The sequence below is a fragment of the Chiloscyllium punctatum genome, chromosome 5 (genome assembly GCF_047496795.1).
Source record: "Chiloscyllium punctatum isolate Juve2018m chromosome 5, sChiPun1.3, whole genome shotgun sequence".
NCBI lineage: Eukaryota > Metazoa > Chordata > Chondrichthyes > Orectolobiformes > Hemiscylliidae > Chiloscyllium > Chiloscyllium punctatum.
This window is the reverse complement of record NC_092743.1, coordinates 145,994,832-146,009,194: the sequence shown is the minus strand read 5'-3', so window position 1 is coordinate 146,009,194 and position 14,363 is coordinate 145,994,832. Positions and strand designations below refer to the sequence as shown.

General features: G+C 44.5%; 1 protein-coding gene across 11 annotated transcripts in view; it reads left to right on the top strand.

The window, feature by feature from the left end:
- The window catches only part of fam110b (family with sequence similarity 110 member B), a 216,556-nt gene that overhangs the window by 104,743 nt on the left and 97,450 nt on the right, over nucleotides 1-14,363 (top strand). The window contains exon 2 of one of the 11 annotated variants that reach the window (XM_072571600.1): nucleotides 13,302-13,381. The exons of the other annotated variants lie outside the window; for them this stretch is intronic. The gene's annotated coding sequence lies outside the window, so the exon portion shown is untranslated. The remainder of the gene's footprint in view (nucleotides 1-13,301; nucleotides 13,382-14,363) is intronic. 11 annotated transcript variants of the gene reach the window in all.

The window sequence follows — 14,363 nt, the reverse complement described above, 5'->3', positions numbered from 1 at the left end:
TGGCTTTCTCCAACACTTTATTTCTCATTTAGATTTCCAACAGATGCAGTAATGCACCTTTACATATTTTTTAACTGATCTGTTTGGGTGTGTAATGGCACCCCTTTAGATCATCTGGGACTTGAAGCTTTGGGCCTTCTGACTCAGAGGTTGGACACTAACACTTAACACAAGAACTAGAGATTGATTTTATGTAAACTGGCCATGTGTTTTCTTAAAGTGGCAAATGTAATATTTTCCAGCATTACTGTATGTGGCAGCATTATGAAGTTGTCTAAATAAAGTGGCCTTTTACATACAAAGATTTTGCAGCATAGTCAATTTCCCAAGCAGTCAGGGTGTGGATAAATATTGTAATAAAGTATTATCTTGTGTTCATAAACCTTGAAAAAAATACCAGAATCCATTTGTTTGTATGTCTGTATCTTGCATCACTGTAAATTGCAAATACATTCAGCTGGCAGTCCATTTATTTAAGGTATCAGCATTGCATATTCAGGGTACTGAGGGGGTATTTTTGAGAGGCTGCTGTGTTGGAGAAAATACATACAGTCGATATGAGAACAAACTATTATGATCAAAGTGTGAAAAGTAATGTATTTTCAGGATTGTTTTGTTGGAGTGAAGTTAATGAGCTAACTGGCAATTCCTGCAAAGATTCTCATGACCAGGCAAATGAGTATCTTTTTGTTTTGTATGCTTCACGCAAGTTATTTCCACTTGAAATGATTGCTGTTGATCATGGGCTGTTGAATTTCTTGTTGGTCGATGTAATATAATTTGTACTTCAGTGGGACGGAGTGGCAGATGTGGCATGTTATTATTTGAATATGAATGATTTATTGTCACTTGCGTTTTTACAGTGAATAAGCCAGTAAAATACTGAGAAAAGCTTCAATTCTTGCCACAATCCAGCACATTTTGAGTAGTTTAAGAATAAAATGATACAACTAAAAGTGGGTCTGACTTTGTTCTGCAGCATCCACCCTGAGTTCTGAGCCAGCTGACCGCGACACCTGCGCCTCCACCTCCTCCTCCACCACCATCTGTGTTAGACCCACCAACTTCGAAGTTGCCGCTCTTTAGATGACATCTCCTCGCCCCTAAGCCCACCTCAGAAATGCTGAGACCCATACTGAATATATACTCTCCCTGCAACCCTGAGTCCCTCGCTCTAGGCCTACTGAGGTCAGCAGCCCCCTGCTCCGGGCCCACTGTAGCCAGGGGTCCCCCGCTCTGGGCCCACTGCAGCCAGGGGTCCCCCGTTCTGGGCCCACTGCAGCCAGGAGGAGTCCCAATTGACCGGCCAGGCTACCACTATGGCACCAAGAATCCTACTCTGGCCACCATTGCCTTGCTGGTGCCACAAAGTTGAAGAGTCTACTGTCTCTGATCGCAGTGCAGCTTTACCACCACTGTCGCCACCACCTCCAATCACTAGGAGGCGCTGCATCTGTGTCCGAGCACCAGGAGTCTGCCACCCATCTCACTCACCTGGAGCCAATGAGCCAGTCTGAAGGAAACAGGAGAGAATGGACAATCTCACTGAAAGCGAGCTGGTTTCCAGAGAACCAATTTAAACGGGATAACAGAAAAGACATTCTTACTCTGAATGCTGTTGAACAACTTCCTTCAAAATAAAACAGGATAAAAGGATTTTAGTTTACCTGCAAAAGTCAAGAATCCTGAAATCGACTATTCCGTCATCAACTTTGCACTGTCTAGTCTTTTCAAAAGAGACAGTGACTTTAATTGACGACTTGAAATCTTTTTTTGGATTCCAATTAGGCAGAAGTATGTGTTGCATTATTATTTTTCACAGTAACAATTAAACTCTGTCTTATGTTAAGTCAAGCAAGGTTTGTTAAATTGTCAACTTTGAAGACGAATTCATTTGGTCTGAGAGAAAGGCATCCATAGGATCCTTTCTAAATTAAGCTTTCTGCAACGAGCCAATATGATGACAAAATGTCACTACTCACCTGGGAGCTTAGCAATTCAATCATAAGCACCACTTTCATGTAAGGGATGCAATGTTTTTGAAGCTTAATTGGCAGTCCAGTTTTGCCAGCAAGATACTCTCATAACAACCTTGTCTTTATGCCAAATCACAAGATAAAACAATGTAGATGTATCTCTTCATAAGACCATAAGATATAGGAACAGAACAAGACCAGTCAGCACATGAGTCTGCTCTGCCATTTGACCATGGCTGATATGATTCTCAACTCCACTCTTTCTGCCTTCTCCTATAAACCTTGATCCTGTTACTAATCAACGCCCTATCTACCTCTGTCTTAAATACTCCCATTGACTTGATCTCCATAGCCCTCTGTGTCAGAGTTCCATTTCGCCGAGTTGCTGCACAAGCTGTGATTAAGGCTGTTGTGCAGCAGGCAATGGGGCTCATGAAGGTGTAGCTTGGCACAGTTTGGGCTGGGGGGGGGAGGGGGGGGCGGGCAGGGTCCCCCAGTATCGTTTGGACAGAGGGTGCTGCATCAGCCTGGTGTACTGTGTTGTGCATAACTGCAGCAGCAACAAGGTGATGTGATGAATGCTGAGGAGCTGGGATGTCAATACTTTCTTCATTTTAGTTTTTGTTTTTGTTTAATTCTATATATCATTTTTGGTTTGGAAATATGAAGTGTAAGCTAAATGTGAACTTTATACTGTGAGCAGTAAAAAAAAGTACAAACATTTGTTTGTGACATCAGGTCTGGAAGTCAATTGCTGGTTGCTTCTTGTTAAAAGTGCTCAATAGACACTGACTCTGGAGAGGCTCAAACAGATGGCAGATGTTTGAATGGTAACAGGGCCTCAGAAACAACCAATAAAACAAAGAGAAACCAGAGTTTGAACTGGTTTTTGAACTGTGGTTAGGTCAGAAGGATTGTGTTGCAAAAGCTGCAGAACAGAGGTTTTGATTGCTCTCTGGTTATCCTCTCATTACCAACTTGTTAGGAGTTTGGACAATAGAATTAATATTCTTGTGATCCCATTAGAAGGTATCTGCATGCACCATTGTTGTCAGAAACCAAGCAAGATACAATCCTGTGTGCCAGTGATATTGCAAAATTTGGAGTCTGCTTTCAGTGAACTGGCCAGCTGCACTTTACTTATTTTTCCTGTTTTGATTTATATCTAAAGTCTGTCTGTCTTTGTGTGCGTGGGACTAGAGTTAAAGAGGATTGGGTTTTCATCTTAAGACATTAATTGATTTTACTTTGCTTTTCTAATGCTAATATATTATTAATAAATTATTAAATCTTATATCTACTCTATAAATCTGTTGTTTAGTATTGATGATTCTAAGTCTGGATGAACTCGACTGGGTTTTTTGAGGAAGTAACAAAGAGGATTGATGAGGGCAGAGCGATAGACATGATCTATACGGACTTCAGTCAGTTGTTCTATGAGGTTTCCCATGGGAAACTGGTTAGCAAGGTTTCATCACAAAGAATACAGGGAGAACTAGCCATTTGGATATAGAACTGGCTCAAAGGTAGAAGACAGAGGGTAGTGGTGGAGGGTTGTTTTTCAGACTGGAGGCCTGTGACCAGTGGAGTGCCACAAGGATCGGTGCTGGGTCCTCTACTTTTAATCATTTACATAAATGATTTAGATGCAAGCATAAGAGGTACAATTAGTAAGTTTGCAGATGATACCAAAATTGGAGGTGTAGTGGACAGCGAAGAGGGTTACCTCAGATTACAACAGGATCTTGGCCAGATGGGCCAATGGACTGAGAAGTGGCAGATGGAGTTTAATTCAGATAAATGTGAGGTGCTGCATTTTGGGAAAGCAAATCTTAGCAGGACTTATACACTTAATGGTAAGGTCCTAGGGAGTGTTGCTGAACAAAGAGACCTTGGAGTGCTGGTTCATAGCTCCTTGAAAGTGGAGTCACAGGTAGATAGCATATTGAAGAAGGCGTTTGGTATGCTTACCTTTATCGGTCAGAGTATTGAGTATAGGAGTTGGGAGGTCATGTTGCAGCTGTACAAGACATTGGTTAAGCCACTGTTGGAATATTGCGTGCAATTCTGGTCTCCTTCCTATCGGAAAGATGTTGTGAAACTTGAAAGGGTTCAGAAAAGATTTACAAGGATGTTGCCAGGGCTGGAGGATTTGAGCTACAGGGAAAGGCTGAACAGGCTGGGGCTGTTTTCCCTGGAGTGTCGGAGGCTGAGGGGAACCTTACAGAGGTTTACAAAATTATGAGGTCATGGATAGGATAAATAGGCAAAGTCTTTTCCCTGGGGTCAGAGAGTCCAGAACTAGAGGGCATAGATTTAGGGTGAGAGGGGAAAGATATAAAAGAGACCAGAGGGTGGTACGTGTATGGAATGAGCTGCCAGAACAAGTGGTGGAGGCTGGTACAATTGCAACATTTAAAAGGCATTTGGATGGGTATATGAATAAGAAGGGTTTGGAGGGATATGGGCTAGGTGCTGGCAGGTGGGACTAGATTAAGTTGGGATATCTGGTCGGCATGGACGGGTTGGACCAAAGGGTCTGTTTCCATGCTGTGCATCTCTATTACTCAAATTGAACCAGTTGTGAACTGGTGTGGTAAATGATCAAAGCAGACTAATGGCCCACTGGACTTTATTATCTGAAAGTCTAGGATCGAAGGGTTAAAAGTCCTAGTTTCCAAATAATGTGGGCTATTCAGACATAATACCTTGAAGGAGTGAGGTTTAGCTTTAGCAAATAATAAATAGATTCTTAAGGTATGTAAGGCTATGTTGCACATCAGCCATGATGTCACTGGAAGACTCACGATGTAAATGACCTATCCCATTGCTCTACTAATTGAGTTGGATTGCAGTTGAAACCCGCAGTAGGGCGTAAGCACCGTACTGTTAGTAACCACAGTCTCAAAGTTGAGAGTATCTTTAGTTAAGATACTAAAGGAAATGGACTCTTTGAAAAGCTAAGCTCTTTATCCAAAGAATGAAGGAGAATTTGGGAAACATCTCTACTATTGGGTTGCGATTGGGATAGGGCACTTCCTTGCTATTCTTCTTGTGGTCATGGTCCCATGCTGACCTTGTCTTTCTGGGTGATGAATAATTAGAAAGGCACAAGGCTCAGCACACGGACAGGATGATTGATGGCAGTGAACTATCCAAATCCAAGTTTGGAAATTGCTGTCAACAGATTCTGAAATGCATGTTGTGTAAGGTACACTGCTGCCACTGTGCTCCTGTATTAGGAGTGAATGTTTAAGGCAGTGAATGGGGTACCTATCAAGTGAGATGGTATTGATCTTCTTGAGTGTTAATGGAGCTGTATCAACTCTGGCAAGTGGTGACTATCTCATCACATCCCTGATGTACTACTAAGACTTTATAAAGCTCTGGTTAGGCCCCATTTGGAGTACTGTGTCCAGTTTTGGTCCCCACACCTCAGGAAGGACATACTGGCACTGGAACGTGTCCAGCGGAGATTCACACGGATGATCCCTGGAATGACAGGTCTAGCATATGAGGAACGGCTGAGGATACTGGGATTGTATTCGTTGGAGTTTAGAAGATTAAGGGGAGATCTAATAGAGACGTACAAAATAATACATGGCTTGGAAAAGGTGGATGCTAGGAAATTGTTTCTGTTAGGCGAGGAGACTAGGACCCGTGGACACAGCCTTAGAATTAGAGGGGGTCATTTCAGAACAGAAATGCGGAGACATTTCTTCAGCCAGAGAGTGGTGGGCCTGTGGAATTCATTGCCACGGAGTGCAGTGGAAGCCGGGACGCTAAATGTCTTCAAGGCCGAGATTGATAGGTTCTTGTTGTCTAGAGGAATTAAGGGCTACGGGGAGAATGCTGGTAAGTGGAGCTGAAATGCGCATCAGCCATGATTGAATGGCGGAGTGGACTCGATGGGCCGAATGGCCTTACTTCCACTCCTATGTCTTATGGTCTTATGGTCTTATGGTCTTATTTGAGCTTTGCAGATAGTGGACAGAATCTGGGGACTCAGGAGATTAGCTACTGACTGCAGAATTCCCAAACTCTGATCTGCTTTTTTCTGACCAGAAACAGTCTTGGGAAAAGAATTGATGAACGGTTTTAAAAGAGAACTGAATAAATGTTAAAAAGGGAAAAAGTGAAGACTATGTATAAAGTGCAATGAGAATGGAACTAGCTAGATAACTTGCTCTGACGTCAACCCGCCTGTTGCAAGCAAATTCTGGTTACACCATTCCAGATAAGACATTGCTGCAGTGTGGTCAAGAAAGTTGATGACAGCAATAGGCCCCAGTACAAACAAGCTGGAACACTCGAGTATAGATTAGTAGACTTAATACAATATCAGCATTTTGTTCAAAAAATGTTAATAATTATTCAAAGAAAATAGCTGAAAAGCTATGAACTTGCGAGGCTTTTTTTAAAAAGTAAACACTCCACTTGCTGACTGAACAGTTGGACGCAGATAATGTTACCATCCCCATGATGACATTAACATTTTCTTAAAAAAGAGATCCCCATGAAGACAATGGAAAGAAAGCAATAGATAAAATGTTGACTTTTAACATTTTTACTGTAACAAACCAACAAGCAAACAATTGTTCAAACTTTGATGAAAAGGAAAATGATGTTTGAATAAAGGTAAAGAGGCAAAATTTCACTTTAAATAATCAAAGAATCAGATATATTTCATGTAGTTGTAGGCACTCATTACTTAGAGTCATAGAGATGTACAGCATGAAAACGGACCCTTCGGTCCAACTTGTCCACACCGACCAGGTATCCCATCCGAATCTAGTCCCGCCTGCCGGCACCCAGCCCATATCCCCCTAAACTCTTCCTATTCATATACTCATCCAGATGTCTTTTAAATGTTGCAATTGTACCAGCCTCCACCACTTCCTCTGGCAGCCCATTCCACACATGCACCACCCTCTGTGTGAAAAAGTTGCCCCTTAGGTCTCTTTTATATCTTTCCCCTCTCACCCCAAACCTATGCCCTCTAGTTCTGGACTCTGACATTCCAGGGAAAACAGCCCTCGCCTATTCAACCTCTCCTTATAACTCAAATCCTCCAACCCTTGTAAATCTTTCCAAACCCTTTCAAGTTTCGCAACAAGCTTCCGATAGGAAGGAGACCAGAATTGCACACAATGTTTAAGTCACTGTTGGAATAATGTCCTGTACAGCCGCAACTTGACCTCCCAACTCCTGTACTCAATACTCTGACCAGTAAAGAAAAGCATACCAAACACCTTCTTCACTATCCTATCTACCTGCGACTCTACTTTCAAAGAGCTATGAACCTGCACTCCAAGGTCGCTTTGTTCAGCAACACTCCCTAGGACCTTACCATTAAGCGTATACATCCTGCTAAGATTTGCTTTCCCAAAATGCAGCACCTCACATTTATCTGAATTAAACTCATCCACCACTTCTCAGCCCATTGGCCCATCTGATTCAAGATCCCATTATAATCTGAGGTAACCTTTTCGCTGTCCACTACACCTCCAATTTTGTTGTCATCTGCAAACTTGCTAACTATTCTTCTATGCTCACATCTAAATCATTTATATAAATGACAAAAAGTAGTCGACCAGCACTGATCCTTGTGGCACTCCACTGGTCACAGGCCTCCAGTCTGAAAAACAACCTACTACCACCACCCTCTGTCTTCTACCTTTTAGCCAGTTCTGTATCCAAATGGCTAGTTCTCCCTGTGTTCCATGAGACCTAACCTTGCTAACTAGTCTCCCATGGGGAACCTTGTCAAATACCTTAAGTCCTTATAGATCACATCTACTGCTCTGCCCTCATCAATCCTCTTTGTGACTACTTCAAAAAACTCCATCAAGTTTGTAAGACATGATTTCCCACGCACAAAGCCATGTTGACTATCCCGTATCAGTCCTTGCCAGCTCGCGCTCTCACCCACTCCAACCACTCACCCTCGGAATGTGCAGCCCTCCACTCCCTCCGTTCCAACCCCAACCTCACTATCAAACCGGCAGACAAGGGAGGCACGGTAGTAGTTTGGCGTACTGACCTTTACACCGCTGAGGCTAAACGCCAGCTTGCGGACATCTCCTCCTACTGCCCCCTTGACCATGACCCCACCTCCCACCACCAAACCATCATCTCCCAGACCATCCATAACCTCATCACCTCAGGGGATCTCCCATTCACCATCTCCAACCTCATAGTCCCACAACCCCACACCGCCCGTTTCTACCTCCTACCCAAAATCTACAAACCTGACTGACCCGGCCGACTCATTGTCTCAGCCTGCTCCTGCCCCACCAATCTCATCTCTGCATACCTCGACACGGTCCTGTCCCCCTTAGTCCAAGAACTCCCCACCTACGTTTGGGACACCACCCACGCCCTCCACCTCCTCCATGATTTTCACTTCCCCGGTCCCCAACACCTTATCTTCACCATGGACATCCAGTCCCTGTACACTTCCATCCGCCATCATGAAGGACTCAAAGCCCTCCGCTTCTTCCTTTCCTGCTGTACCAACCAGTACCCTTCCACTGACACCCTCCTTCGACTGACTGAACTGGTCCTCACTCCGAACAACTTCTCTTTCCAATCCTCCCACTTCCTCCAAACCAAAGGAGTAGCCATGGGCACCCGCATGGGCCCCAGCTATGCCTGCCTCTTCGTAGGATATGTGGAACAGTCCATCTTCTGCAGCTACACTGGCACCACTCCCCACCTTTTCCTCCGCTACATCGATGATTGTATCAGCGCTGCCTCGTGCTCCCACGAGGAGGTTGAACAGTTCATCCACTTTACCAACACCTTCCACCCCAACCTCAAATTTACCTGGACCATCTCAGACTCCTCCCTCCCCTTCCTAGACCTCTCCATTTCTATCTCAGGTGACCGAATCAACACGGACATTTACTATAAACCGATCGACTCCCACAGCTACCTAGACTACACCTCCTCCCAACCTGCCCCCTGTAAAAACGCCATCCCATATTCCCAATTCCTTCGCCTCCGCTGCATCTGCTCCCAGGAGGACCAGTTCCAATACCGTACAACCCAGATGGCCTCCTTCTTCAAAGACCACAATTTCCCCCCAGTCGTGATCAACGATGCTCTCCACCGCATCTCCTCCACTTCGCGCTCCTCCGCCCTTTAGCCCTGCCCCTCCAATTGCCACCAGGACAAAACTCCACTGGTCCTCACCTACCACGCCACCAACCACCATATGCATCATATAAGATTAGATTAGATTACTTACAGTGTGGAAACAGGCCCTTCGGCCCAACGAGTCCACACCGCCCCGCCGAAGCGCAACCCACCCATACCCCTACATTTACCCCTTACCTAACACTACGGGCAATTTAGCATGGCCAATTCACCTGACCTGCACATCTTTGGACTGTGGGAGGAAACCGGAGCACCCGGAGGAAACCCACGCAGACACGGGGAGAACGTGCAAACTCCACACAGTTAGTCACCTGAGGCGGGAATTGAACCCTGATCTCTGGCGCTGTGAGGCAGCAGTGCTAACCACTGTGCCACCGTGCCACCCACATATCATCCATCGTCATTTCCACCACCTCCAAACGGACCCCACCACCAGGGATATATTGCCCTCCCCTCCCCTATCAGGTTTCCAAAAAGACCACTCCCTCTGTGACTCCCTCATCAGGTCCACACCCCCACCAACCCAACCTCCACTCCCGGCACCTTCTCCTACAACTGCAAGAAATGCAAAACTTGCGCCCACACTTCCCCCCTTACTTTCGTCCAAGGCCCCAAGGGATCCTTCCATATCCGCCACAAATTCACCTGCACCTCCACACACATCATTTACTGCATCCGCTGCACCCGATTTGGCCTCCTCTATATTGGGGAGACAGGCCGCCTACTTGCGGAACGTTTCAGAGAACACCTCTGGGACACCCGGACCAACCAACCCAACCACCCAGTAGCTCAACACTTCAACTCACCCTCCCAACCACCAAGGACATGCAGGCCCTTGGACTCCTCCATCGCCAGACCATAGCAACACGACGGTTGGAGGAAGAGCGCCTCATCTTCTGCATAGGAACCCTCCAACCACAAGGGATGAACTCAAATTTCTCCAGTTTCCTCATTTCCCCTCCCCCCACCTTGTCTCAGTCCCATCCCTCGAACTCAGCACCACCTTCCTAACCTACAATCTTCTTCCTGACCTCCCTGCCCCACCCCCACTCTGGCCTATCACCCTCACCTTGACCTCCTTCCACCTATCGCATTTCCAACGCTCCTTCCCCAAGTCCCTCCTCCCTACCTTGTATCTTAGCCTGCTTGGCACATTTTCCTCATTCCTGAAGAAGGGCTCATGCCCGAAACGTCAATTCTCCTGCTCCTTGGATGCTGCCTGACCTGCTGCACTTTTCCGGCAACACATTTTCAGCGTTTCCAAATACATGTACAACCTGTCCCACAGGAGTCCTTCCAACAACTTGCCTACCACTAATGTCAGGCTCATAGGTCTCTGGCTTGTCCTTACCGCCCTTCTTAAACAGTGGCACCACATTAGCCAACCTCCAGTCTTCCGGCACCTCACCAGTGACTATCAATGATACAAATATCTCAGCAAGAGGCCCAGCAATTACTTCCCTAGCTTCCCACAGAGTTCTACGGTACACCTGATCAGGTCCTGGGGATTTATCCACCTTTACCTGTTTCAAGACATCTGGCACTTCCTCCTCTGTAAATGGACATTTTGCAAGATGTCACCATCTATTCCCCTATATTCTATATCTTTTATGTCCACAGTAAACACTGATGCAAAATACTCATTTAGTATCTCCCCCATCTCCTGCGGCTCCACACAAAGGCCACCTTGCTGATCTTTGAGGGGCCCTATTCTCTCCCTACTTACCCTTTTGTCCTTAATATATTTGTAAAAACCCTTTGGATTCTCCTTAATTCTATTTGCCAAAGCTATCTCATGTCCCCTTTTTGCCCTCCTGATTTCCCTCTTAAGTATACTCCTACTGCCTTTATACTCTTGTAAGGATTCACTCGATCTATCCTGTCTATACCTGACAAATGCTTCCTTCTTTTTCTTAACCAAACCCTTAATTTCTTTAGTCATCTAGCATTCCCTATACCTACTAGCCTTCCCTTTCGCCCTGACAGGAATATACTTTCTCTGGATTCTCGTTATCTAATTTCTGAAGGCTTCCCATTTTGCAGCTGTCCCTTTACCTGCGAGCATCTGCCCCAATCAGCTTTTGAAAGTTCTTGCCTAATACCATCAAAATTAGCCTTCCTCCAAATTAGAACTTCAACTTTTAGATCTGATCTATCCTTTTCCATTGCTATTTTAAAACTAGTAGAGTTGTGATCGCTGGCCCTGAATTGCTCCCCCACTGACACCTCCGTCACCTGCCCTGCCTTATTTCCCAAGAGTAGGTCAGGTTTTGCACCTTCTCTAGTTGGTACATCCATACACTGAATCATTTTCTTGTACACACTTAACAAATTCCTCTCCATCTAAACCTTTAACACTATGGCAGACCCATAGTGGAAAGTTAAAATCCCCTGCCATAACCACACTATTATTCTTACAGATAACTGAGGTCTCCTCATAACTTTGTTTCTCAATTTTCCTCTGACTATTGGGGGGTCTATAATACAATCCCATTGAGGTGATCATCCCTTTCTTATTTCTCAATTCAACCCAAATAACCTCCCTGGATATATTTCCGAGAATATCCTCCCTCAGTGTAGCTGTAATGCTATCCCTTATCAAAAATGCCACTCCCCCTCCTCACTTGCCTCCCTTTCTATCCTTCCTGTAGCATGTATGTCCTGGAACATTAAGCTACCAGTCCTGTCCATCCCTGAGCTCTGTAATTGCTATGATATCCCAGTCTCATGTTTCCAACCATGCCCCGAGTTCATTTGCCTTCCCTGTTAGGCCTCTTGCATTGAAATAAGTTTAATTTAATTTAATTTATCAGTTCTATCTTGTTCTCTGCTTTGTCCCTGCCTGCCTTGACTGTTTGACTCACTTCTTTTATCAACTGTACCACTCTCAGAATGATCTCTTTCCTCACTATCTCCTTGGGTCCCAGCACCTTAATAGTTTCCAACCCACCTTAATAGTTTCAATCCTCCTGAGCAGCTCTAGCAAATCTCCCTGCCAGCATAATAGTCCCCTTCCAATTCAGGTCCAATCCGTCCTCCTTGTACAGGGCACTTCTACCCCGAAGAGATTCCAATTATCCAAAAATGTGAATCCTTCTCCCATACACCAGCTCCTCATTCGCACATTAATCTGCTCTATCCTTCTATTCCTACATTTACTAGTTCACAGCACCGGGAGTAATCCAGATATTACTACTCTCAAGGATCTCCTTTTTAAATTCCTGTCTAACTCTCTATATTCTCTCTTCAGAATCTCATTCTTTTCCCTTCCTATGTCGTTGGTTCCAATGTGGACAATGACCTCCTGCTGGTCCCTCTCCCCCGTGAGAACATTCTGCATCCTCTCTGAGACATCCTTGATCCTGACACCAGGGAGGCAACACACCATTTTGATTTTTCGCTGCTGGCCACAGAAATGTCTGTCTCTGCGTTGGACTAGAGAATCTCCTAACACAATGAATCTCTTGGAATCCGACATACCCCTCATTGTGTTAGAGCCGGTCTCAATACCAGAAGCTTGGCTGCTCGTGCTGCATTCCCCCGAGAATCCATCACCCCCTACATTCTTCCAAAACAGCATACTTGTTTGAAATAGGATAGCCTGCACTACCTGCCTACCTCTCTTACCTTTCTTGGAATTAACACATCTATTTGACTGTATCTGCAACTTTTCTCCCTTCCTATAACTGCCATCCATTACATCCCCTTGCTCTAGTAAATTCCTCTTTGCCTCTAACTGTCTCTCCAACCATTCCATTCAATCTGATAAGATTCGCAACCAATGGCATTTATTGCAGATGTAATCCTCAGTAACCCGTAAATTCTCGTTAAACTCCAACTTCTGACAAGAAGAGCATATCACTCTACTAAAGGCCATTTTTGCTCCTTTCAATCTATAGAGTCAGAAAATAGTACTGTCTTATTCCTCTCCCAAAACACTGCTCCAGGCTAACTTAATACGTAGGGCATATATGTTTAAGTTTAATGGAGAGACATATCTCAATAAAACATATAAGCAAGAAAGAACCCACTCTACTCACTACTGCAGACTTGCTGTAAGGCCACTCTTAAAAATATTCACTTATCTGTTTCTGTGCTGTGACCTCTCCCAAATAGGCTCCTCCAAGATTAGTTGTGAATTCCACTGTTTGTTAATTTTCCCAGATGCACTCCGATGTCCAGCGATACATGAATTCAAACAGCAAAGGCAGTAACTGTGCAGGTTCACTGCTTGTCAGTTAAGTGTGGGTTTTTTTCTCTCTCTCTCTCTATCTTCCCCGCCCCCTACTCCTCCTCTCTCCCTCTTCCTGCACTGACCTGACCATTTGTCTGTTCCTCTCTCTTTTAAAACTGCTGTTGTTTTGGCTTTTTTTTCCCAAAGTTCCAAAACAATGCAACAGCAAACAAAAAAGCTAATTGCTGCTCCTGGAATTCGAGGAAATCACCTCCAACACCTAAAATACTTCAAATCTGTTACAGCCAGAAATTTTTCCCATCCTCCATCATGCCACACAAATGTTCAGTTTCTGTCTTTCCAGCTCTTCCTATCTAATAGTTTTGCCTTTTGGGTTCCATCAGAAGTCTCTGAACACTGTTCTCATTGACAACATACCTATCTACAAGCCCACTCACTTGGGTCATGATGGTCCTGTTGATGCAGATTCTTCAGAAATTCCCTTCTGTAACTCCTTTAAATATAGTGGACTCTGACAGCACCGATAATGGCAGGAGGATTTATCCAACCCACTGTCCCTTTCCCTTTCCGTTTTCCAATCTCCACTCTTTCCAACAGCAAAATAAACACACAATCACAGTCTCTGCACTACACTTGGGGACCTACATCGAAACCAGGATCTGTTAGAAGATTTGTTTCCAAATAGAAATCTTTTCCATTTGGAGAGAATCTTACTTTTTTCCTCTTCGTGTAAACTCTGTGTGTTCTAACCAACCAAATAGCAAACATTGACTGAACCAAATGCTCTGGAAATGGATTTATATTTACCTTTCGCTTCTTAGTTATACATCTACATTACAACTTCAGGTCACACGAGCATTTTTTGGAACCATATTATATCATAATCAGGAAGCCAGTTAACCTTCTTTTTCAGAATCCCCCCCACCAAGCCCACTTTGATCTTAAAGGGACATCACTTGACAAGAAAATAACATGTTTGTTTAGCACATCTCTCTCATTTCTTTTCCACACTCCCATTCTCCTTCTAAAAT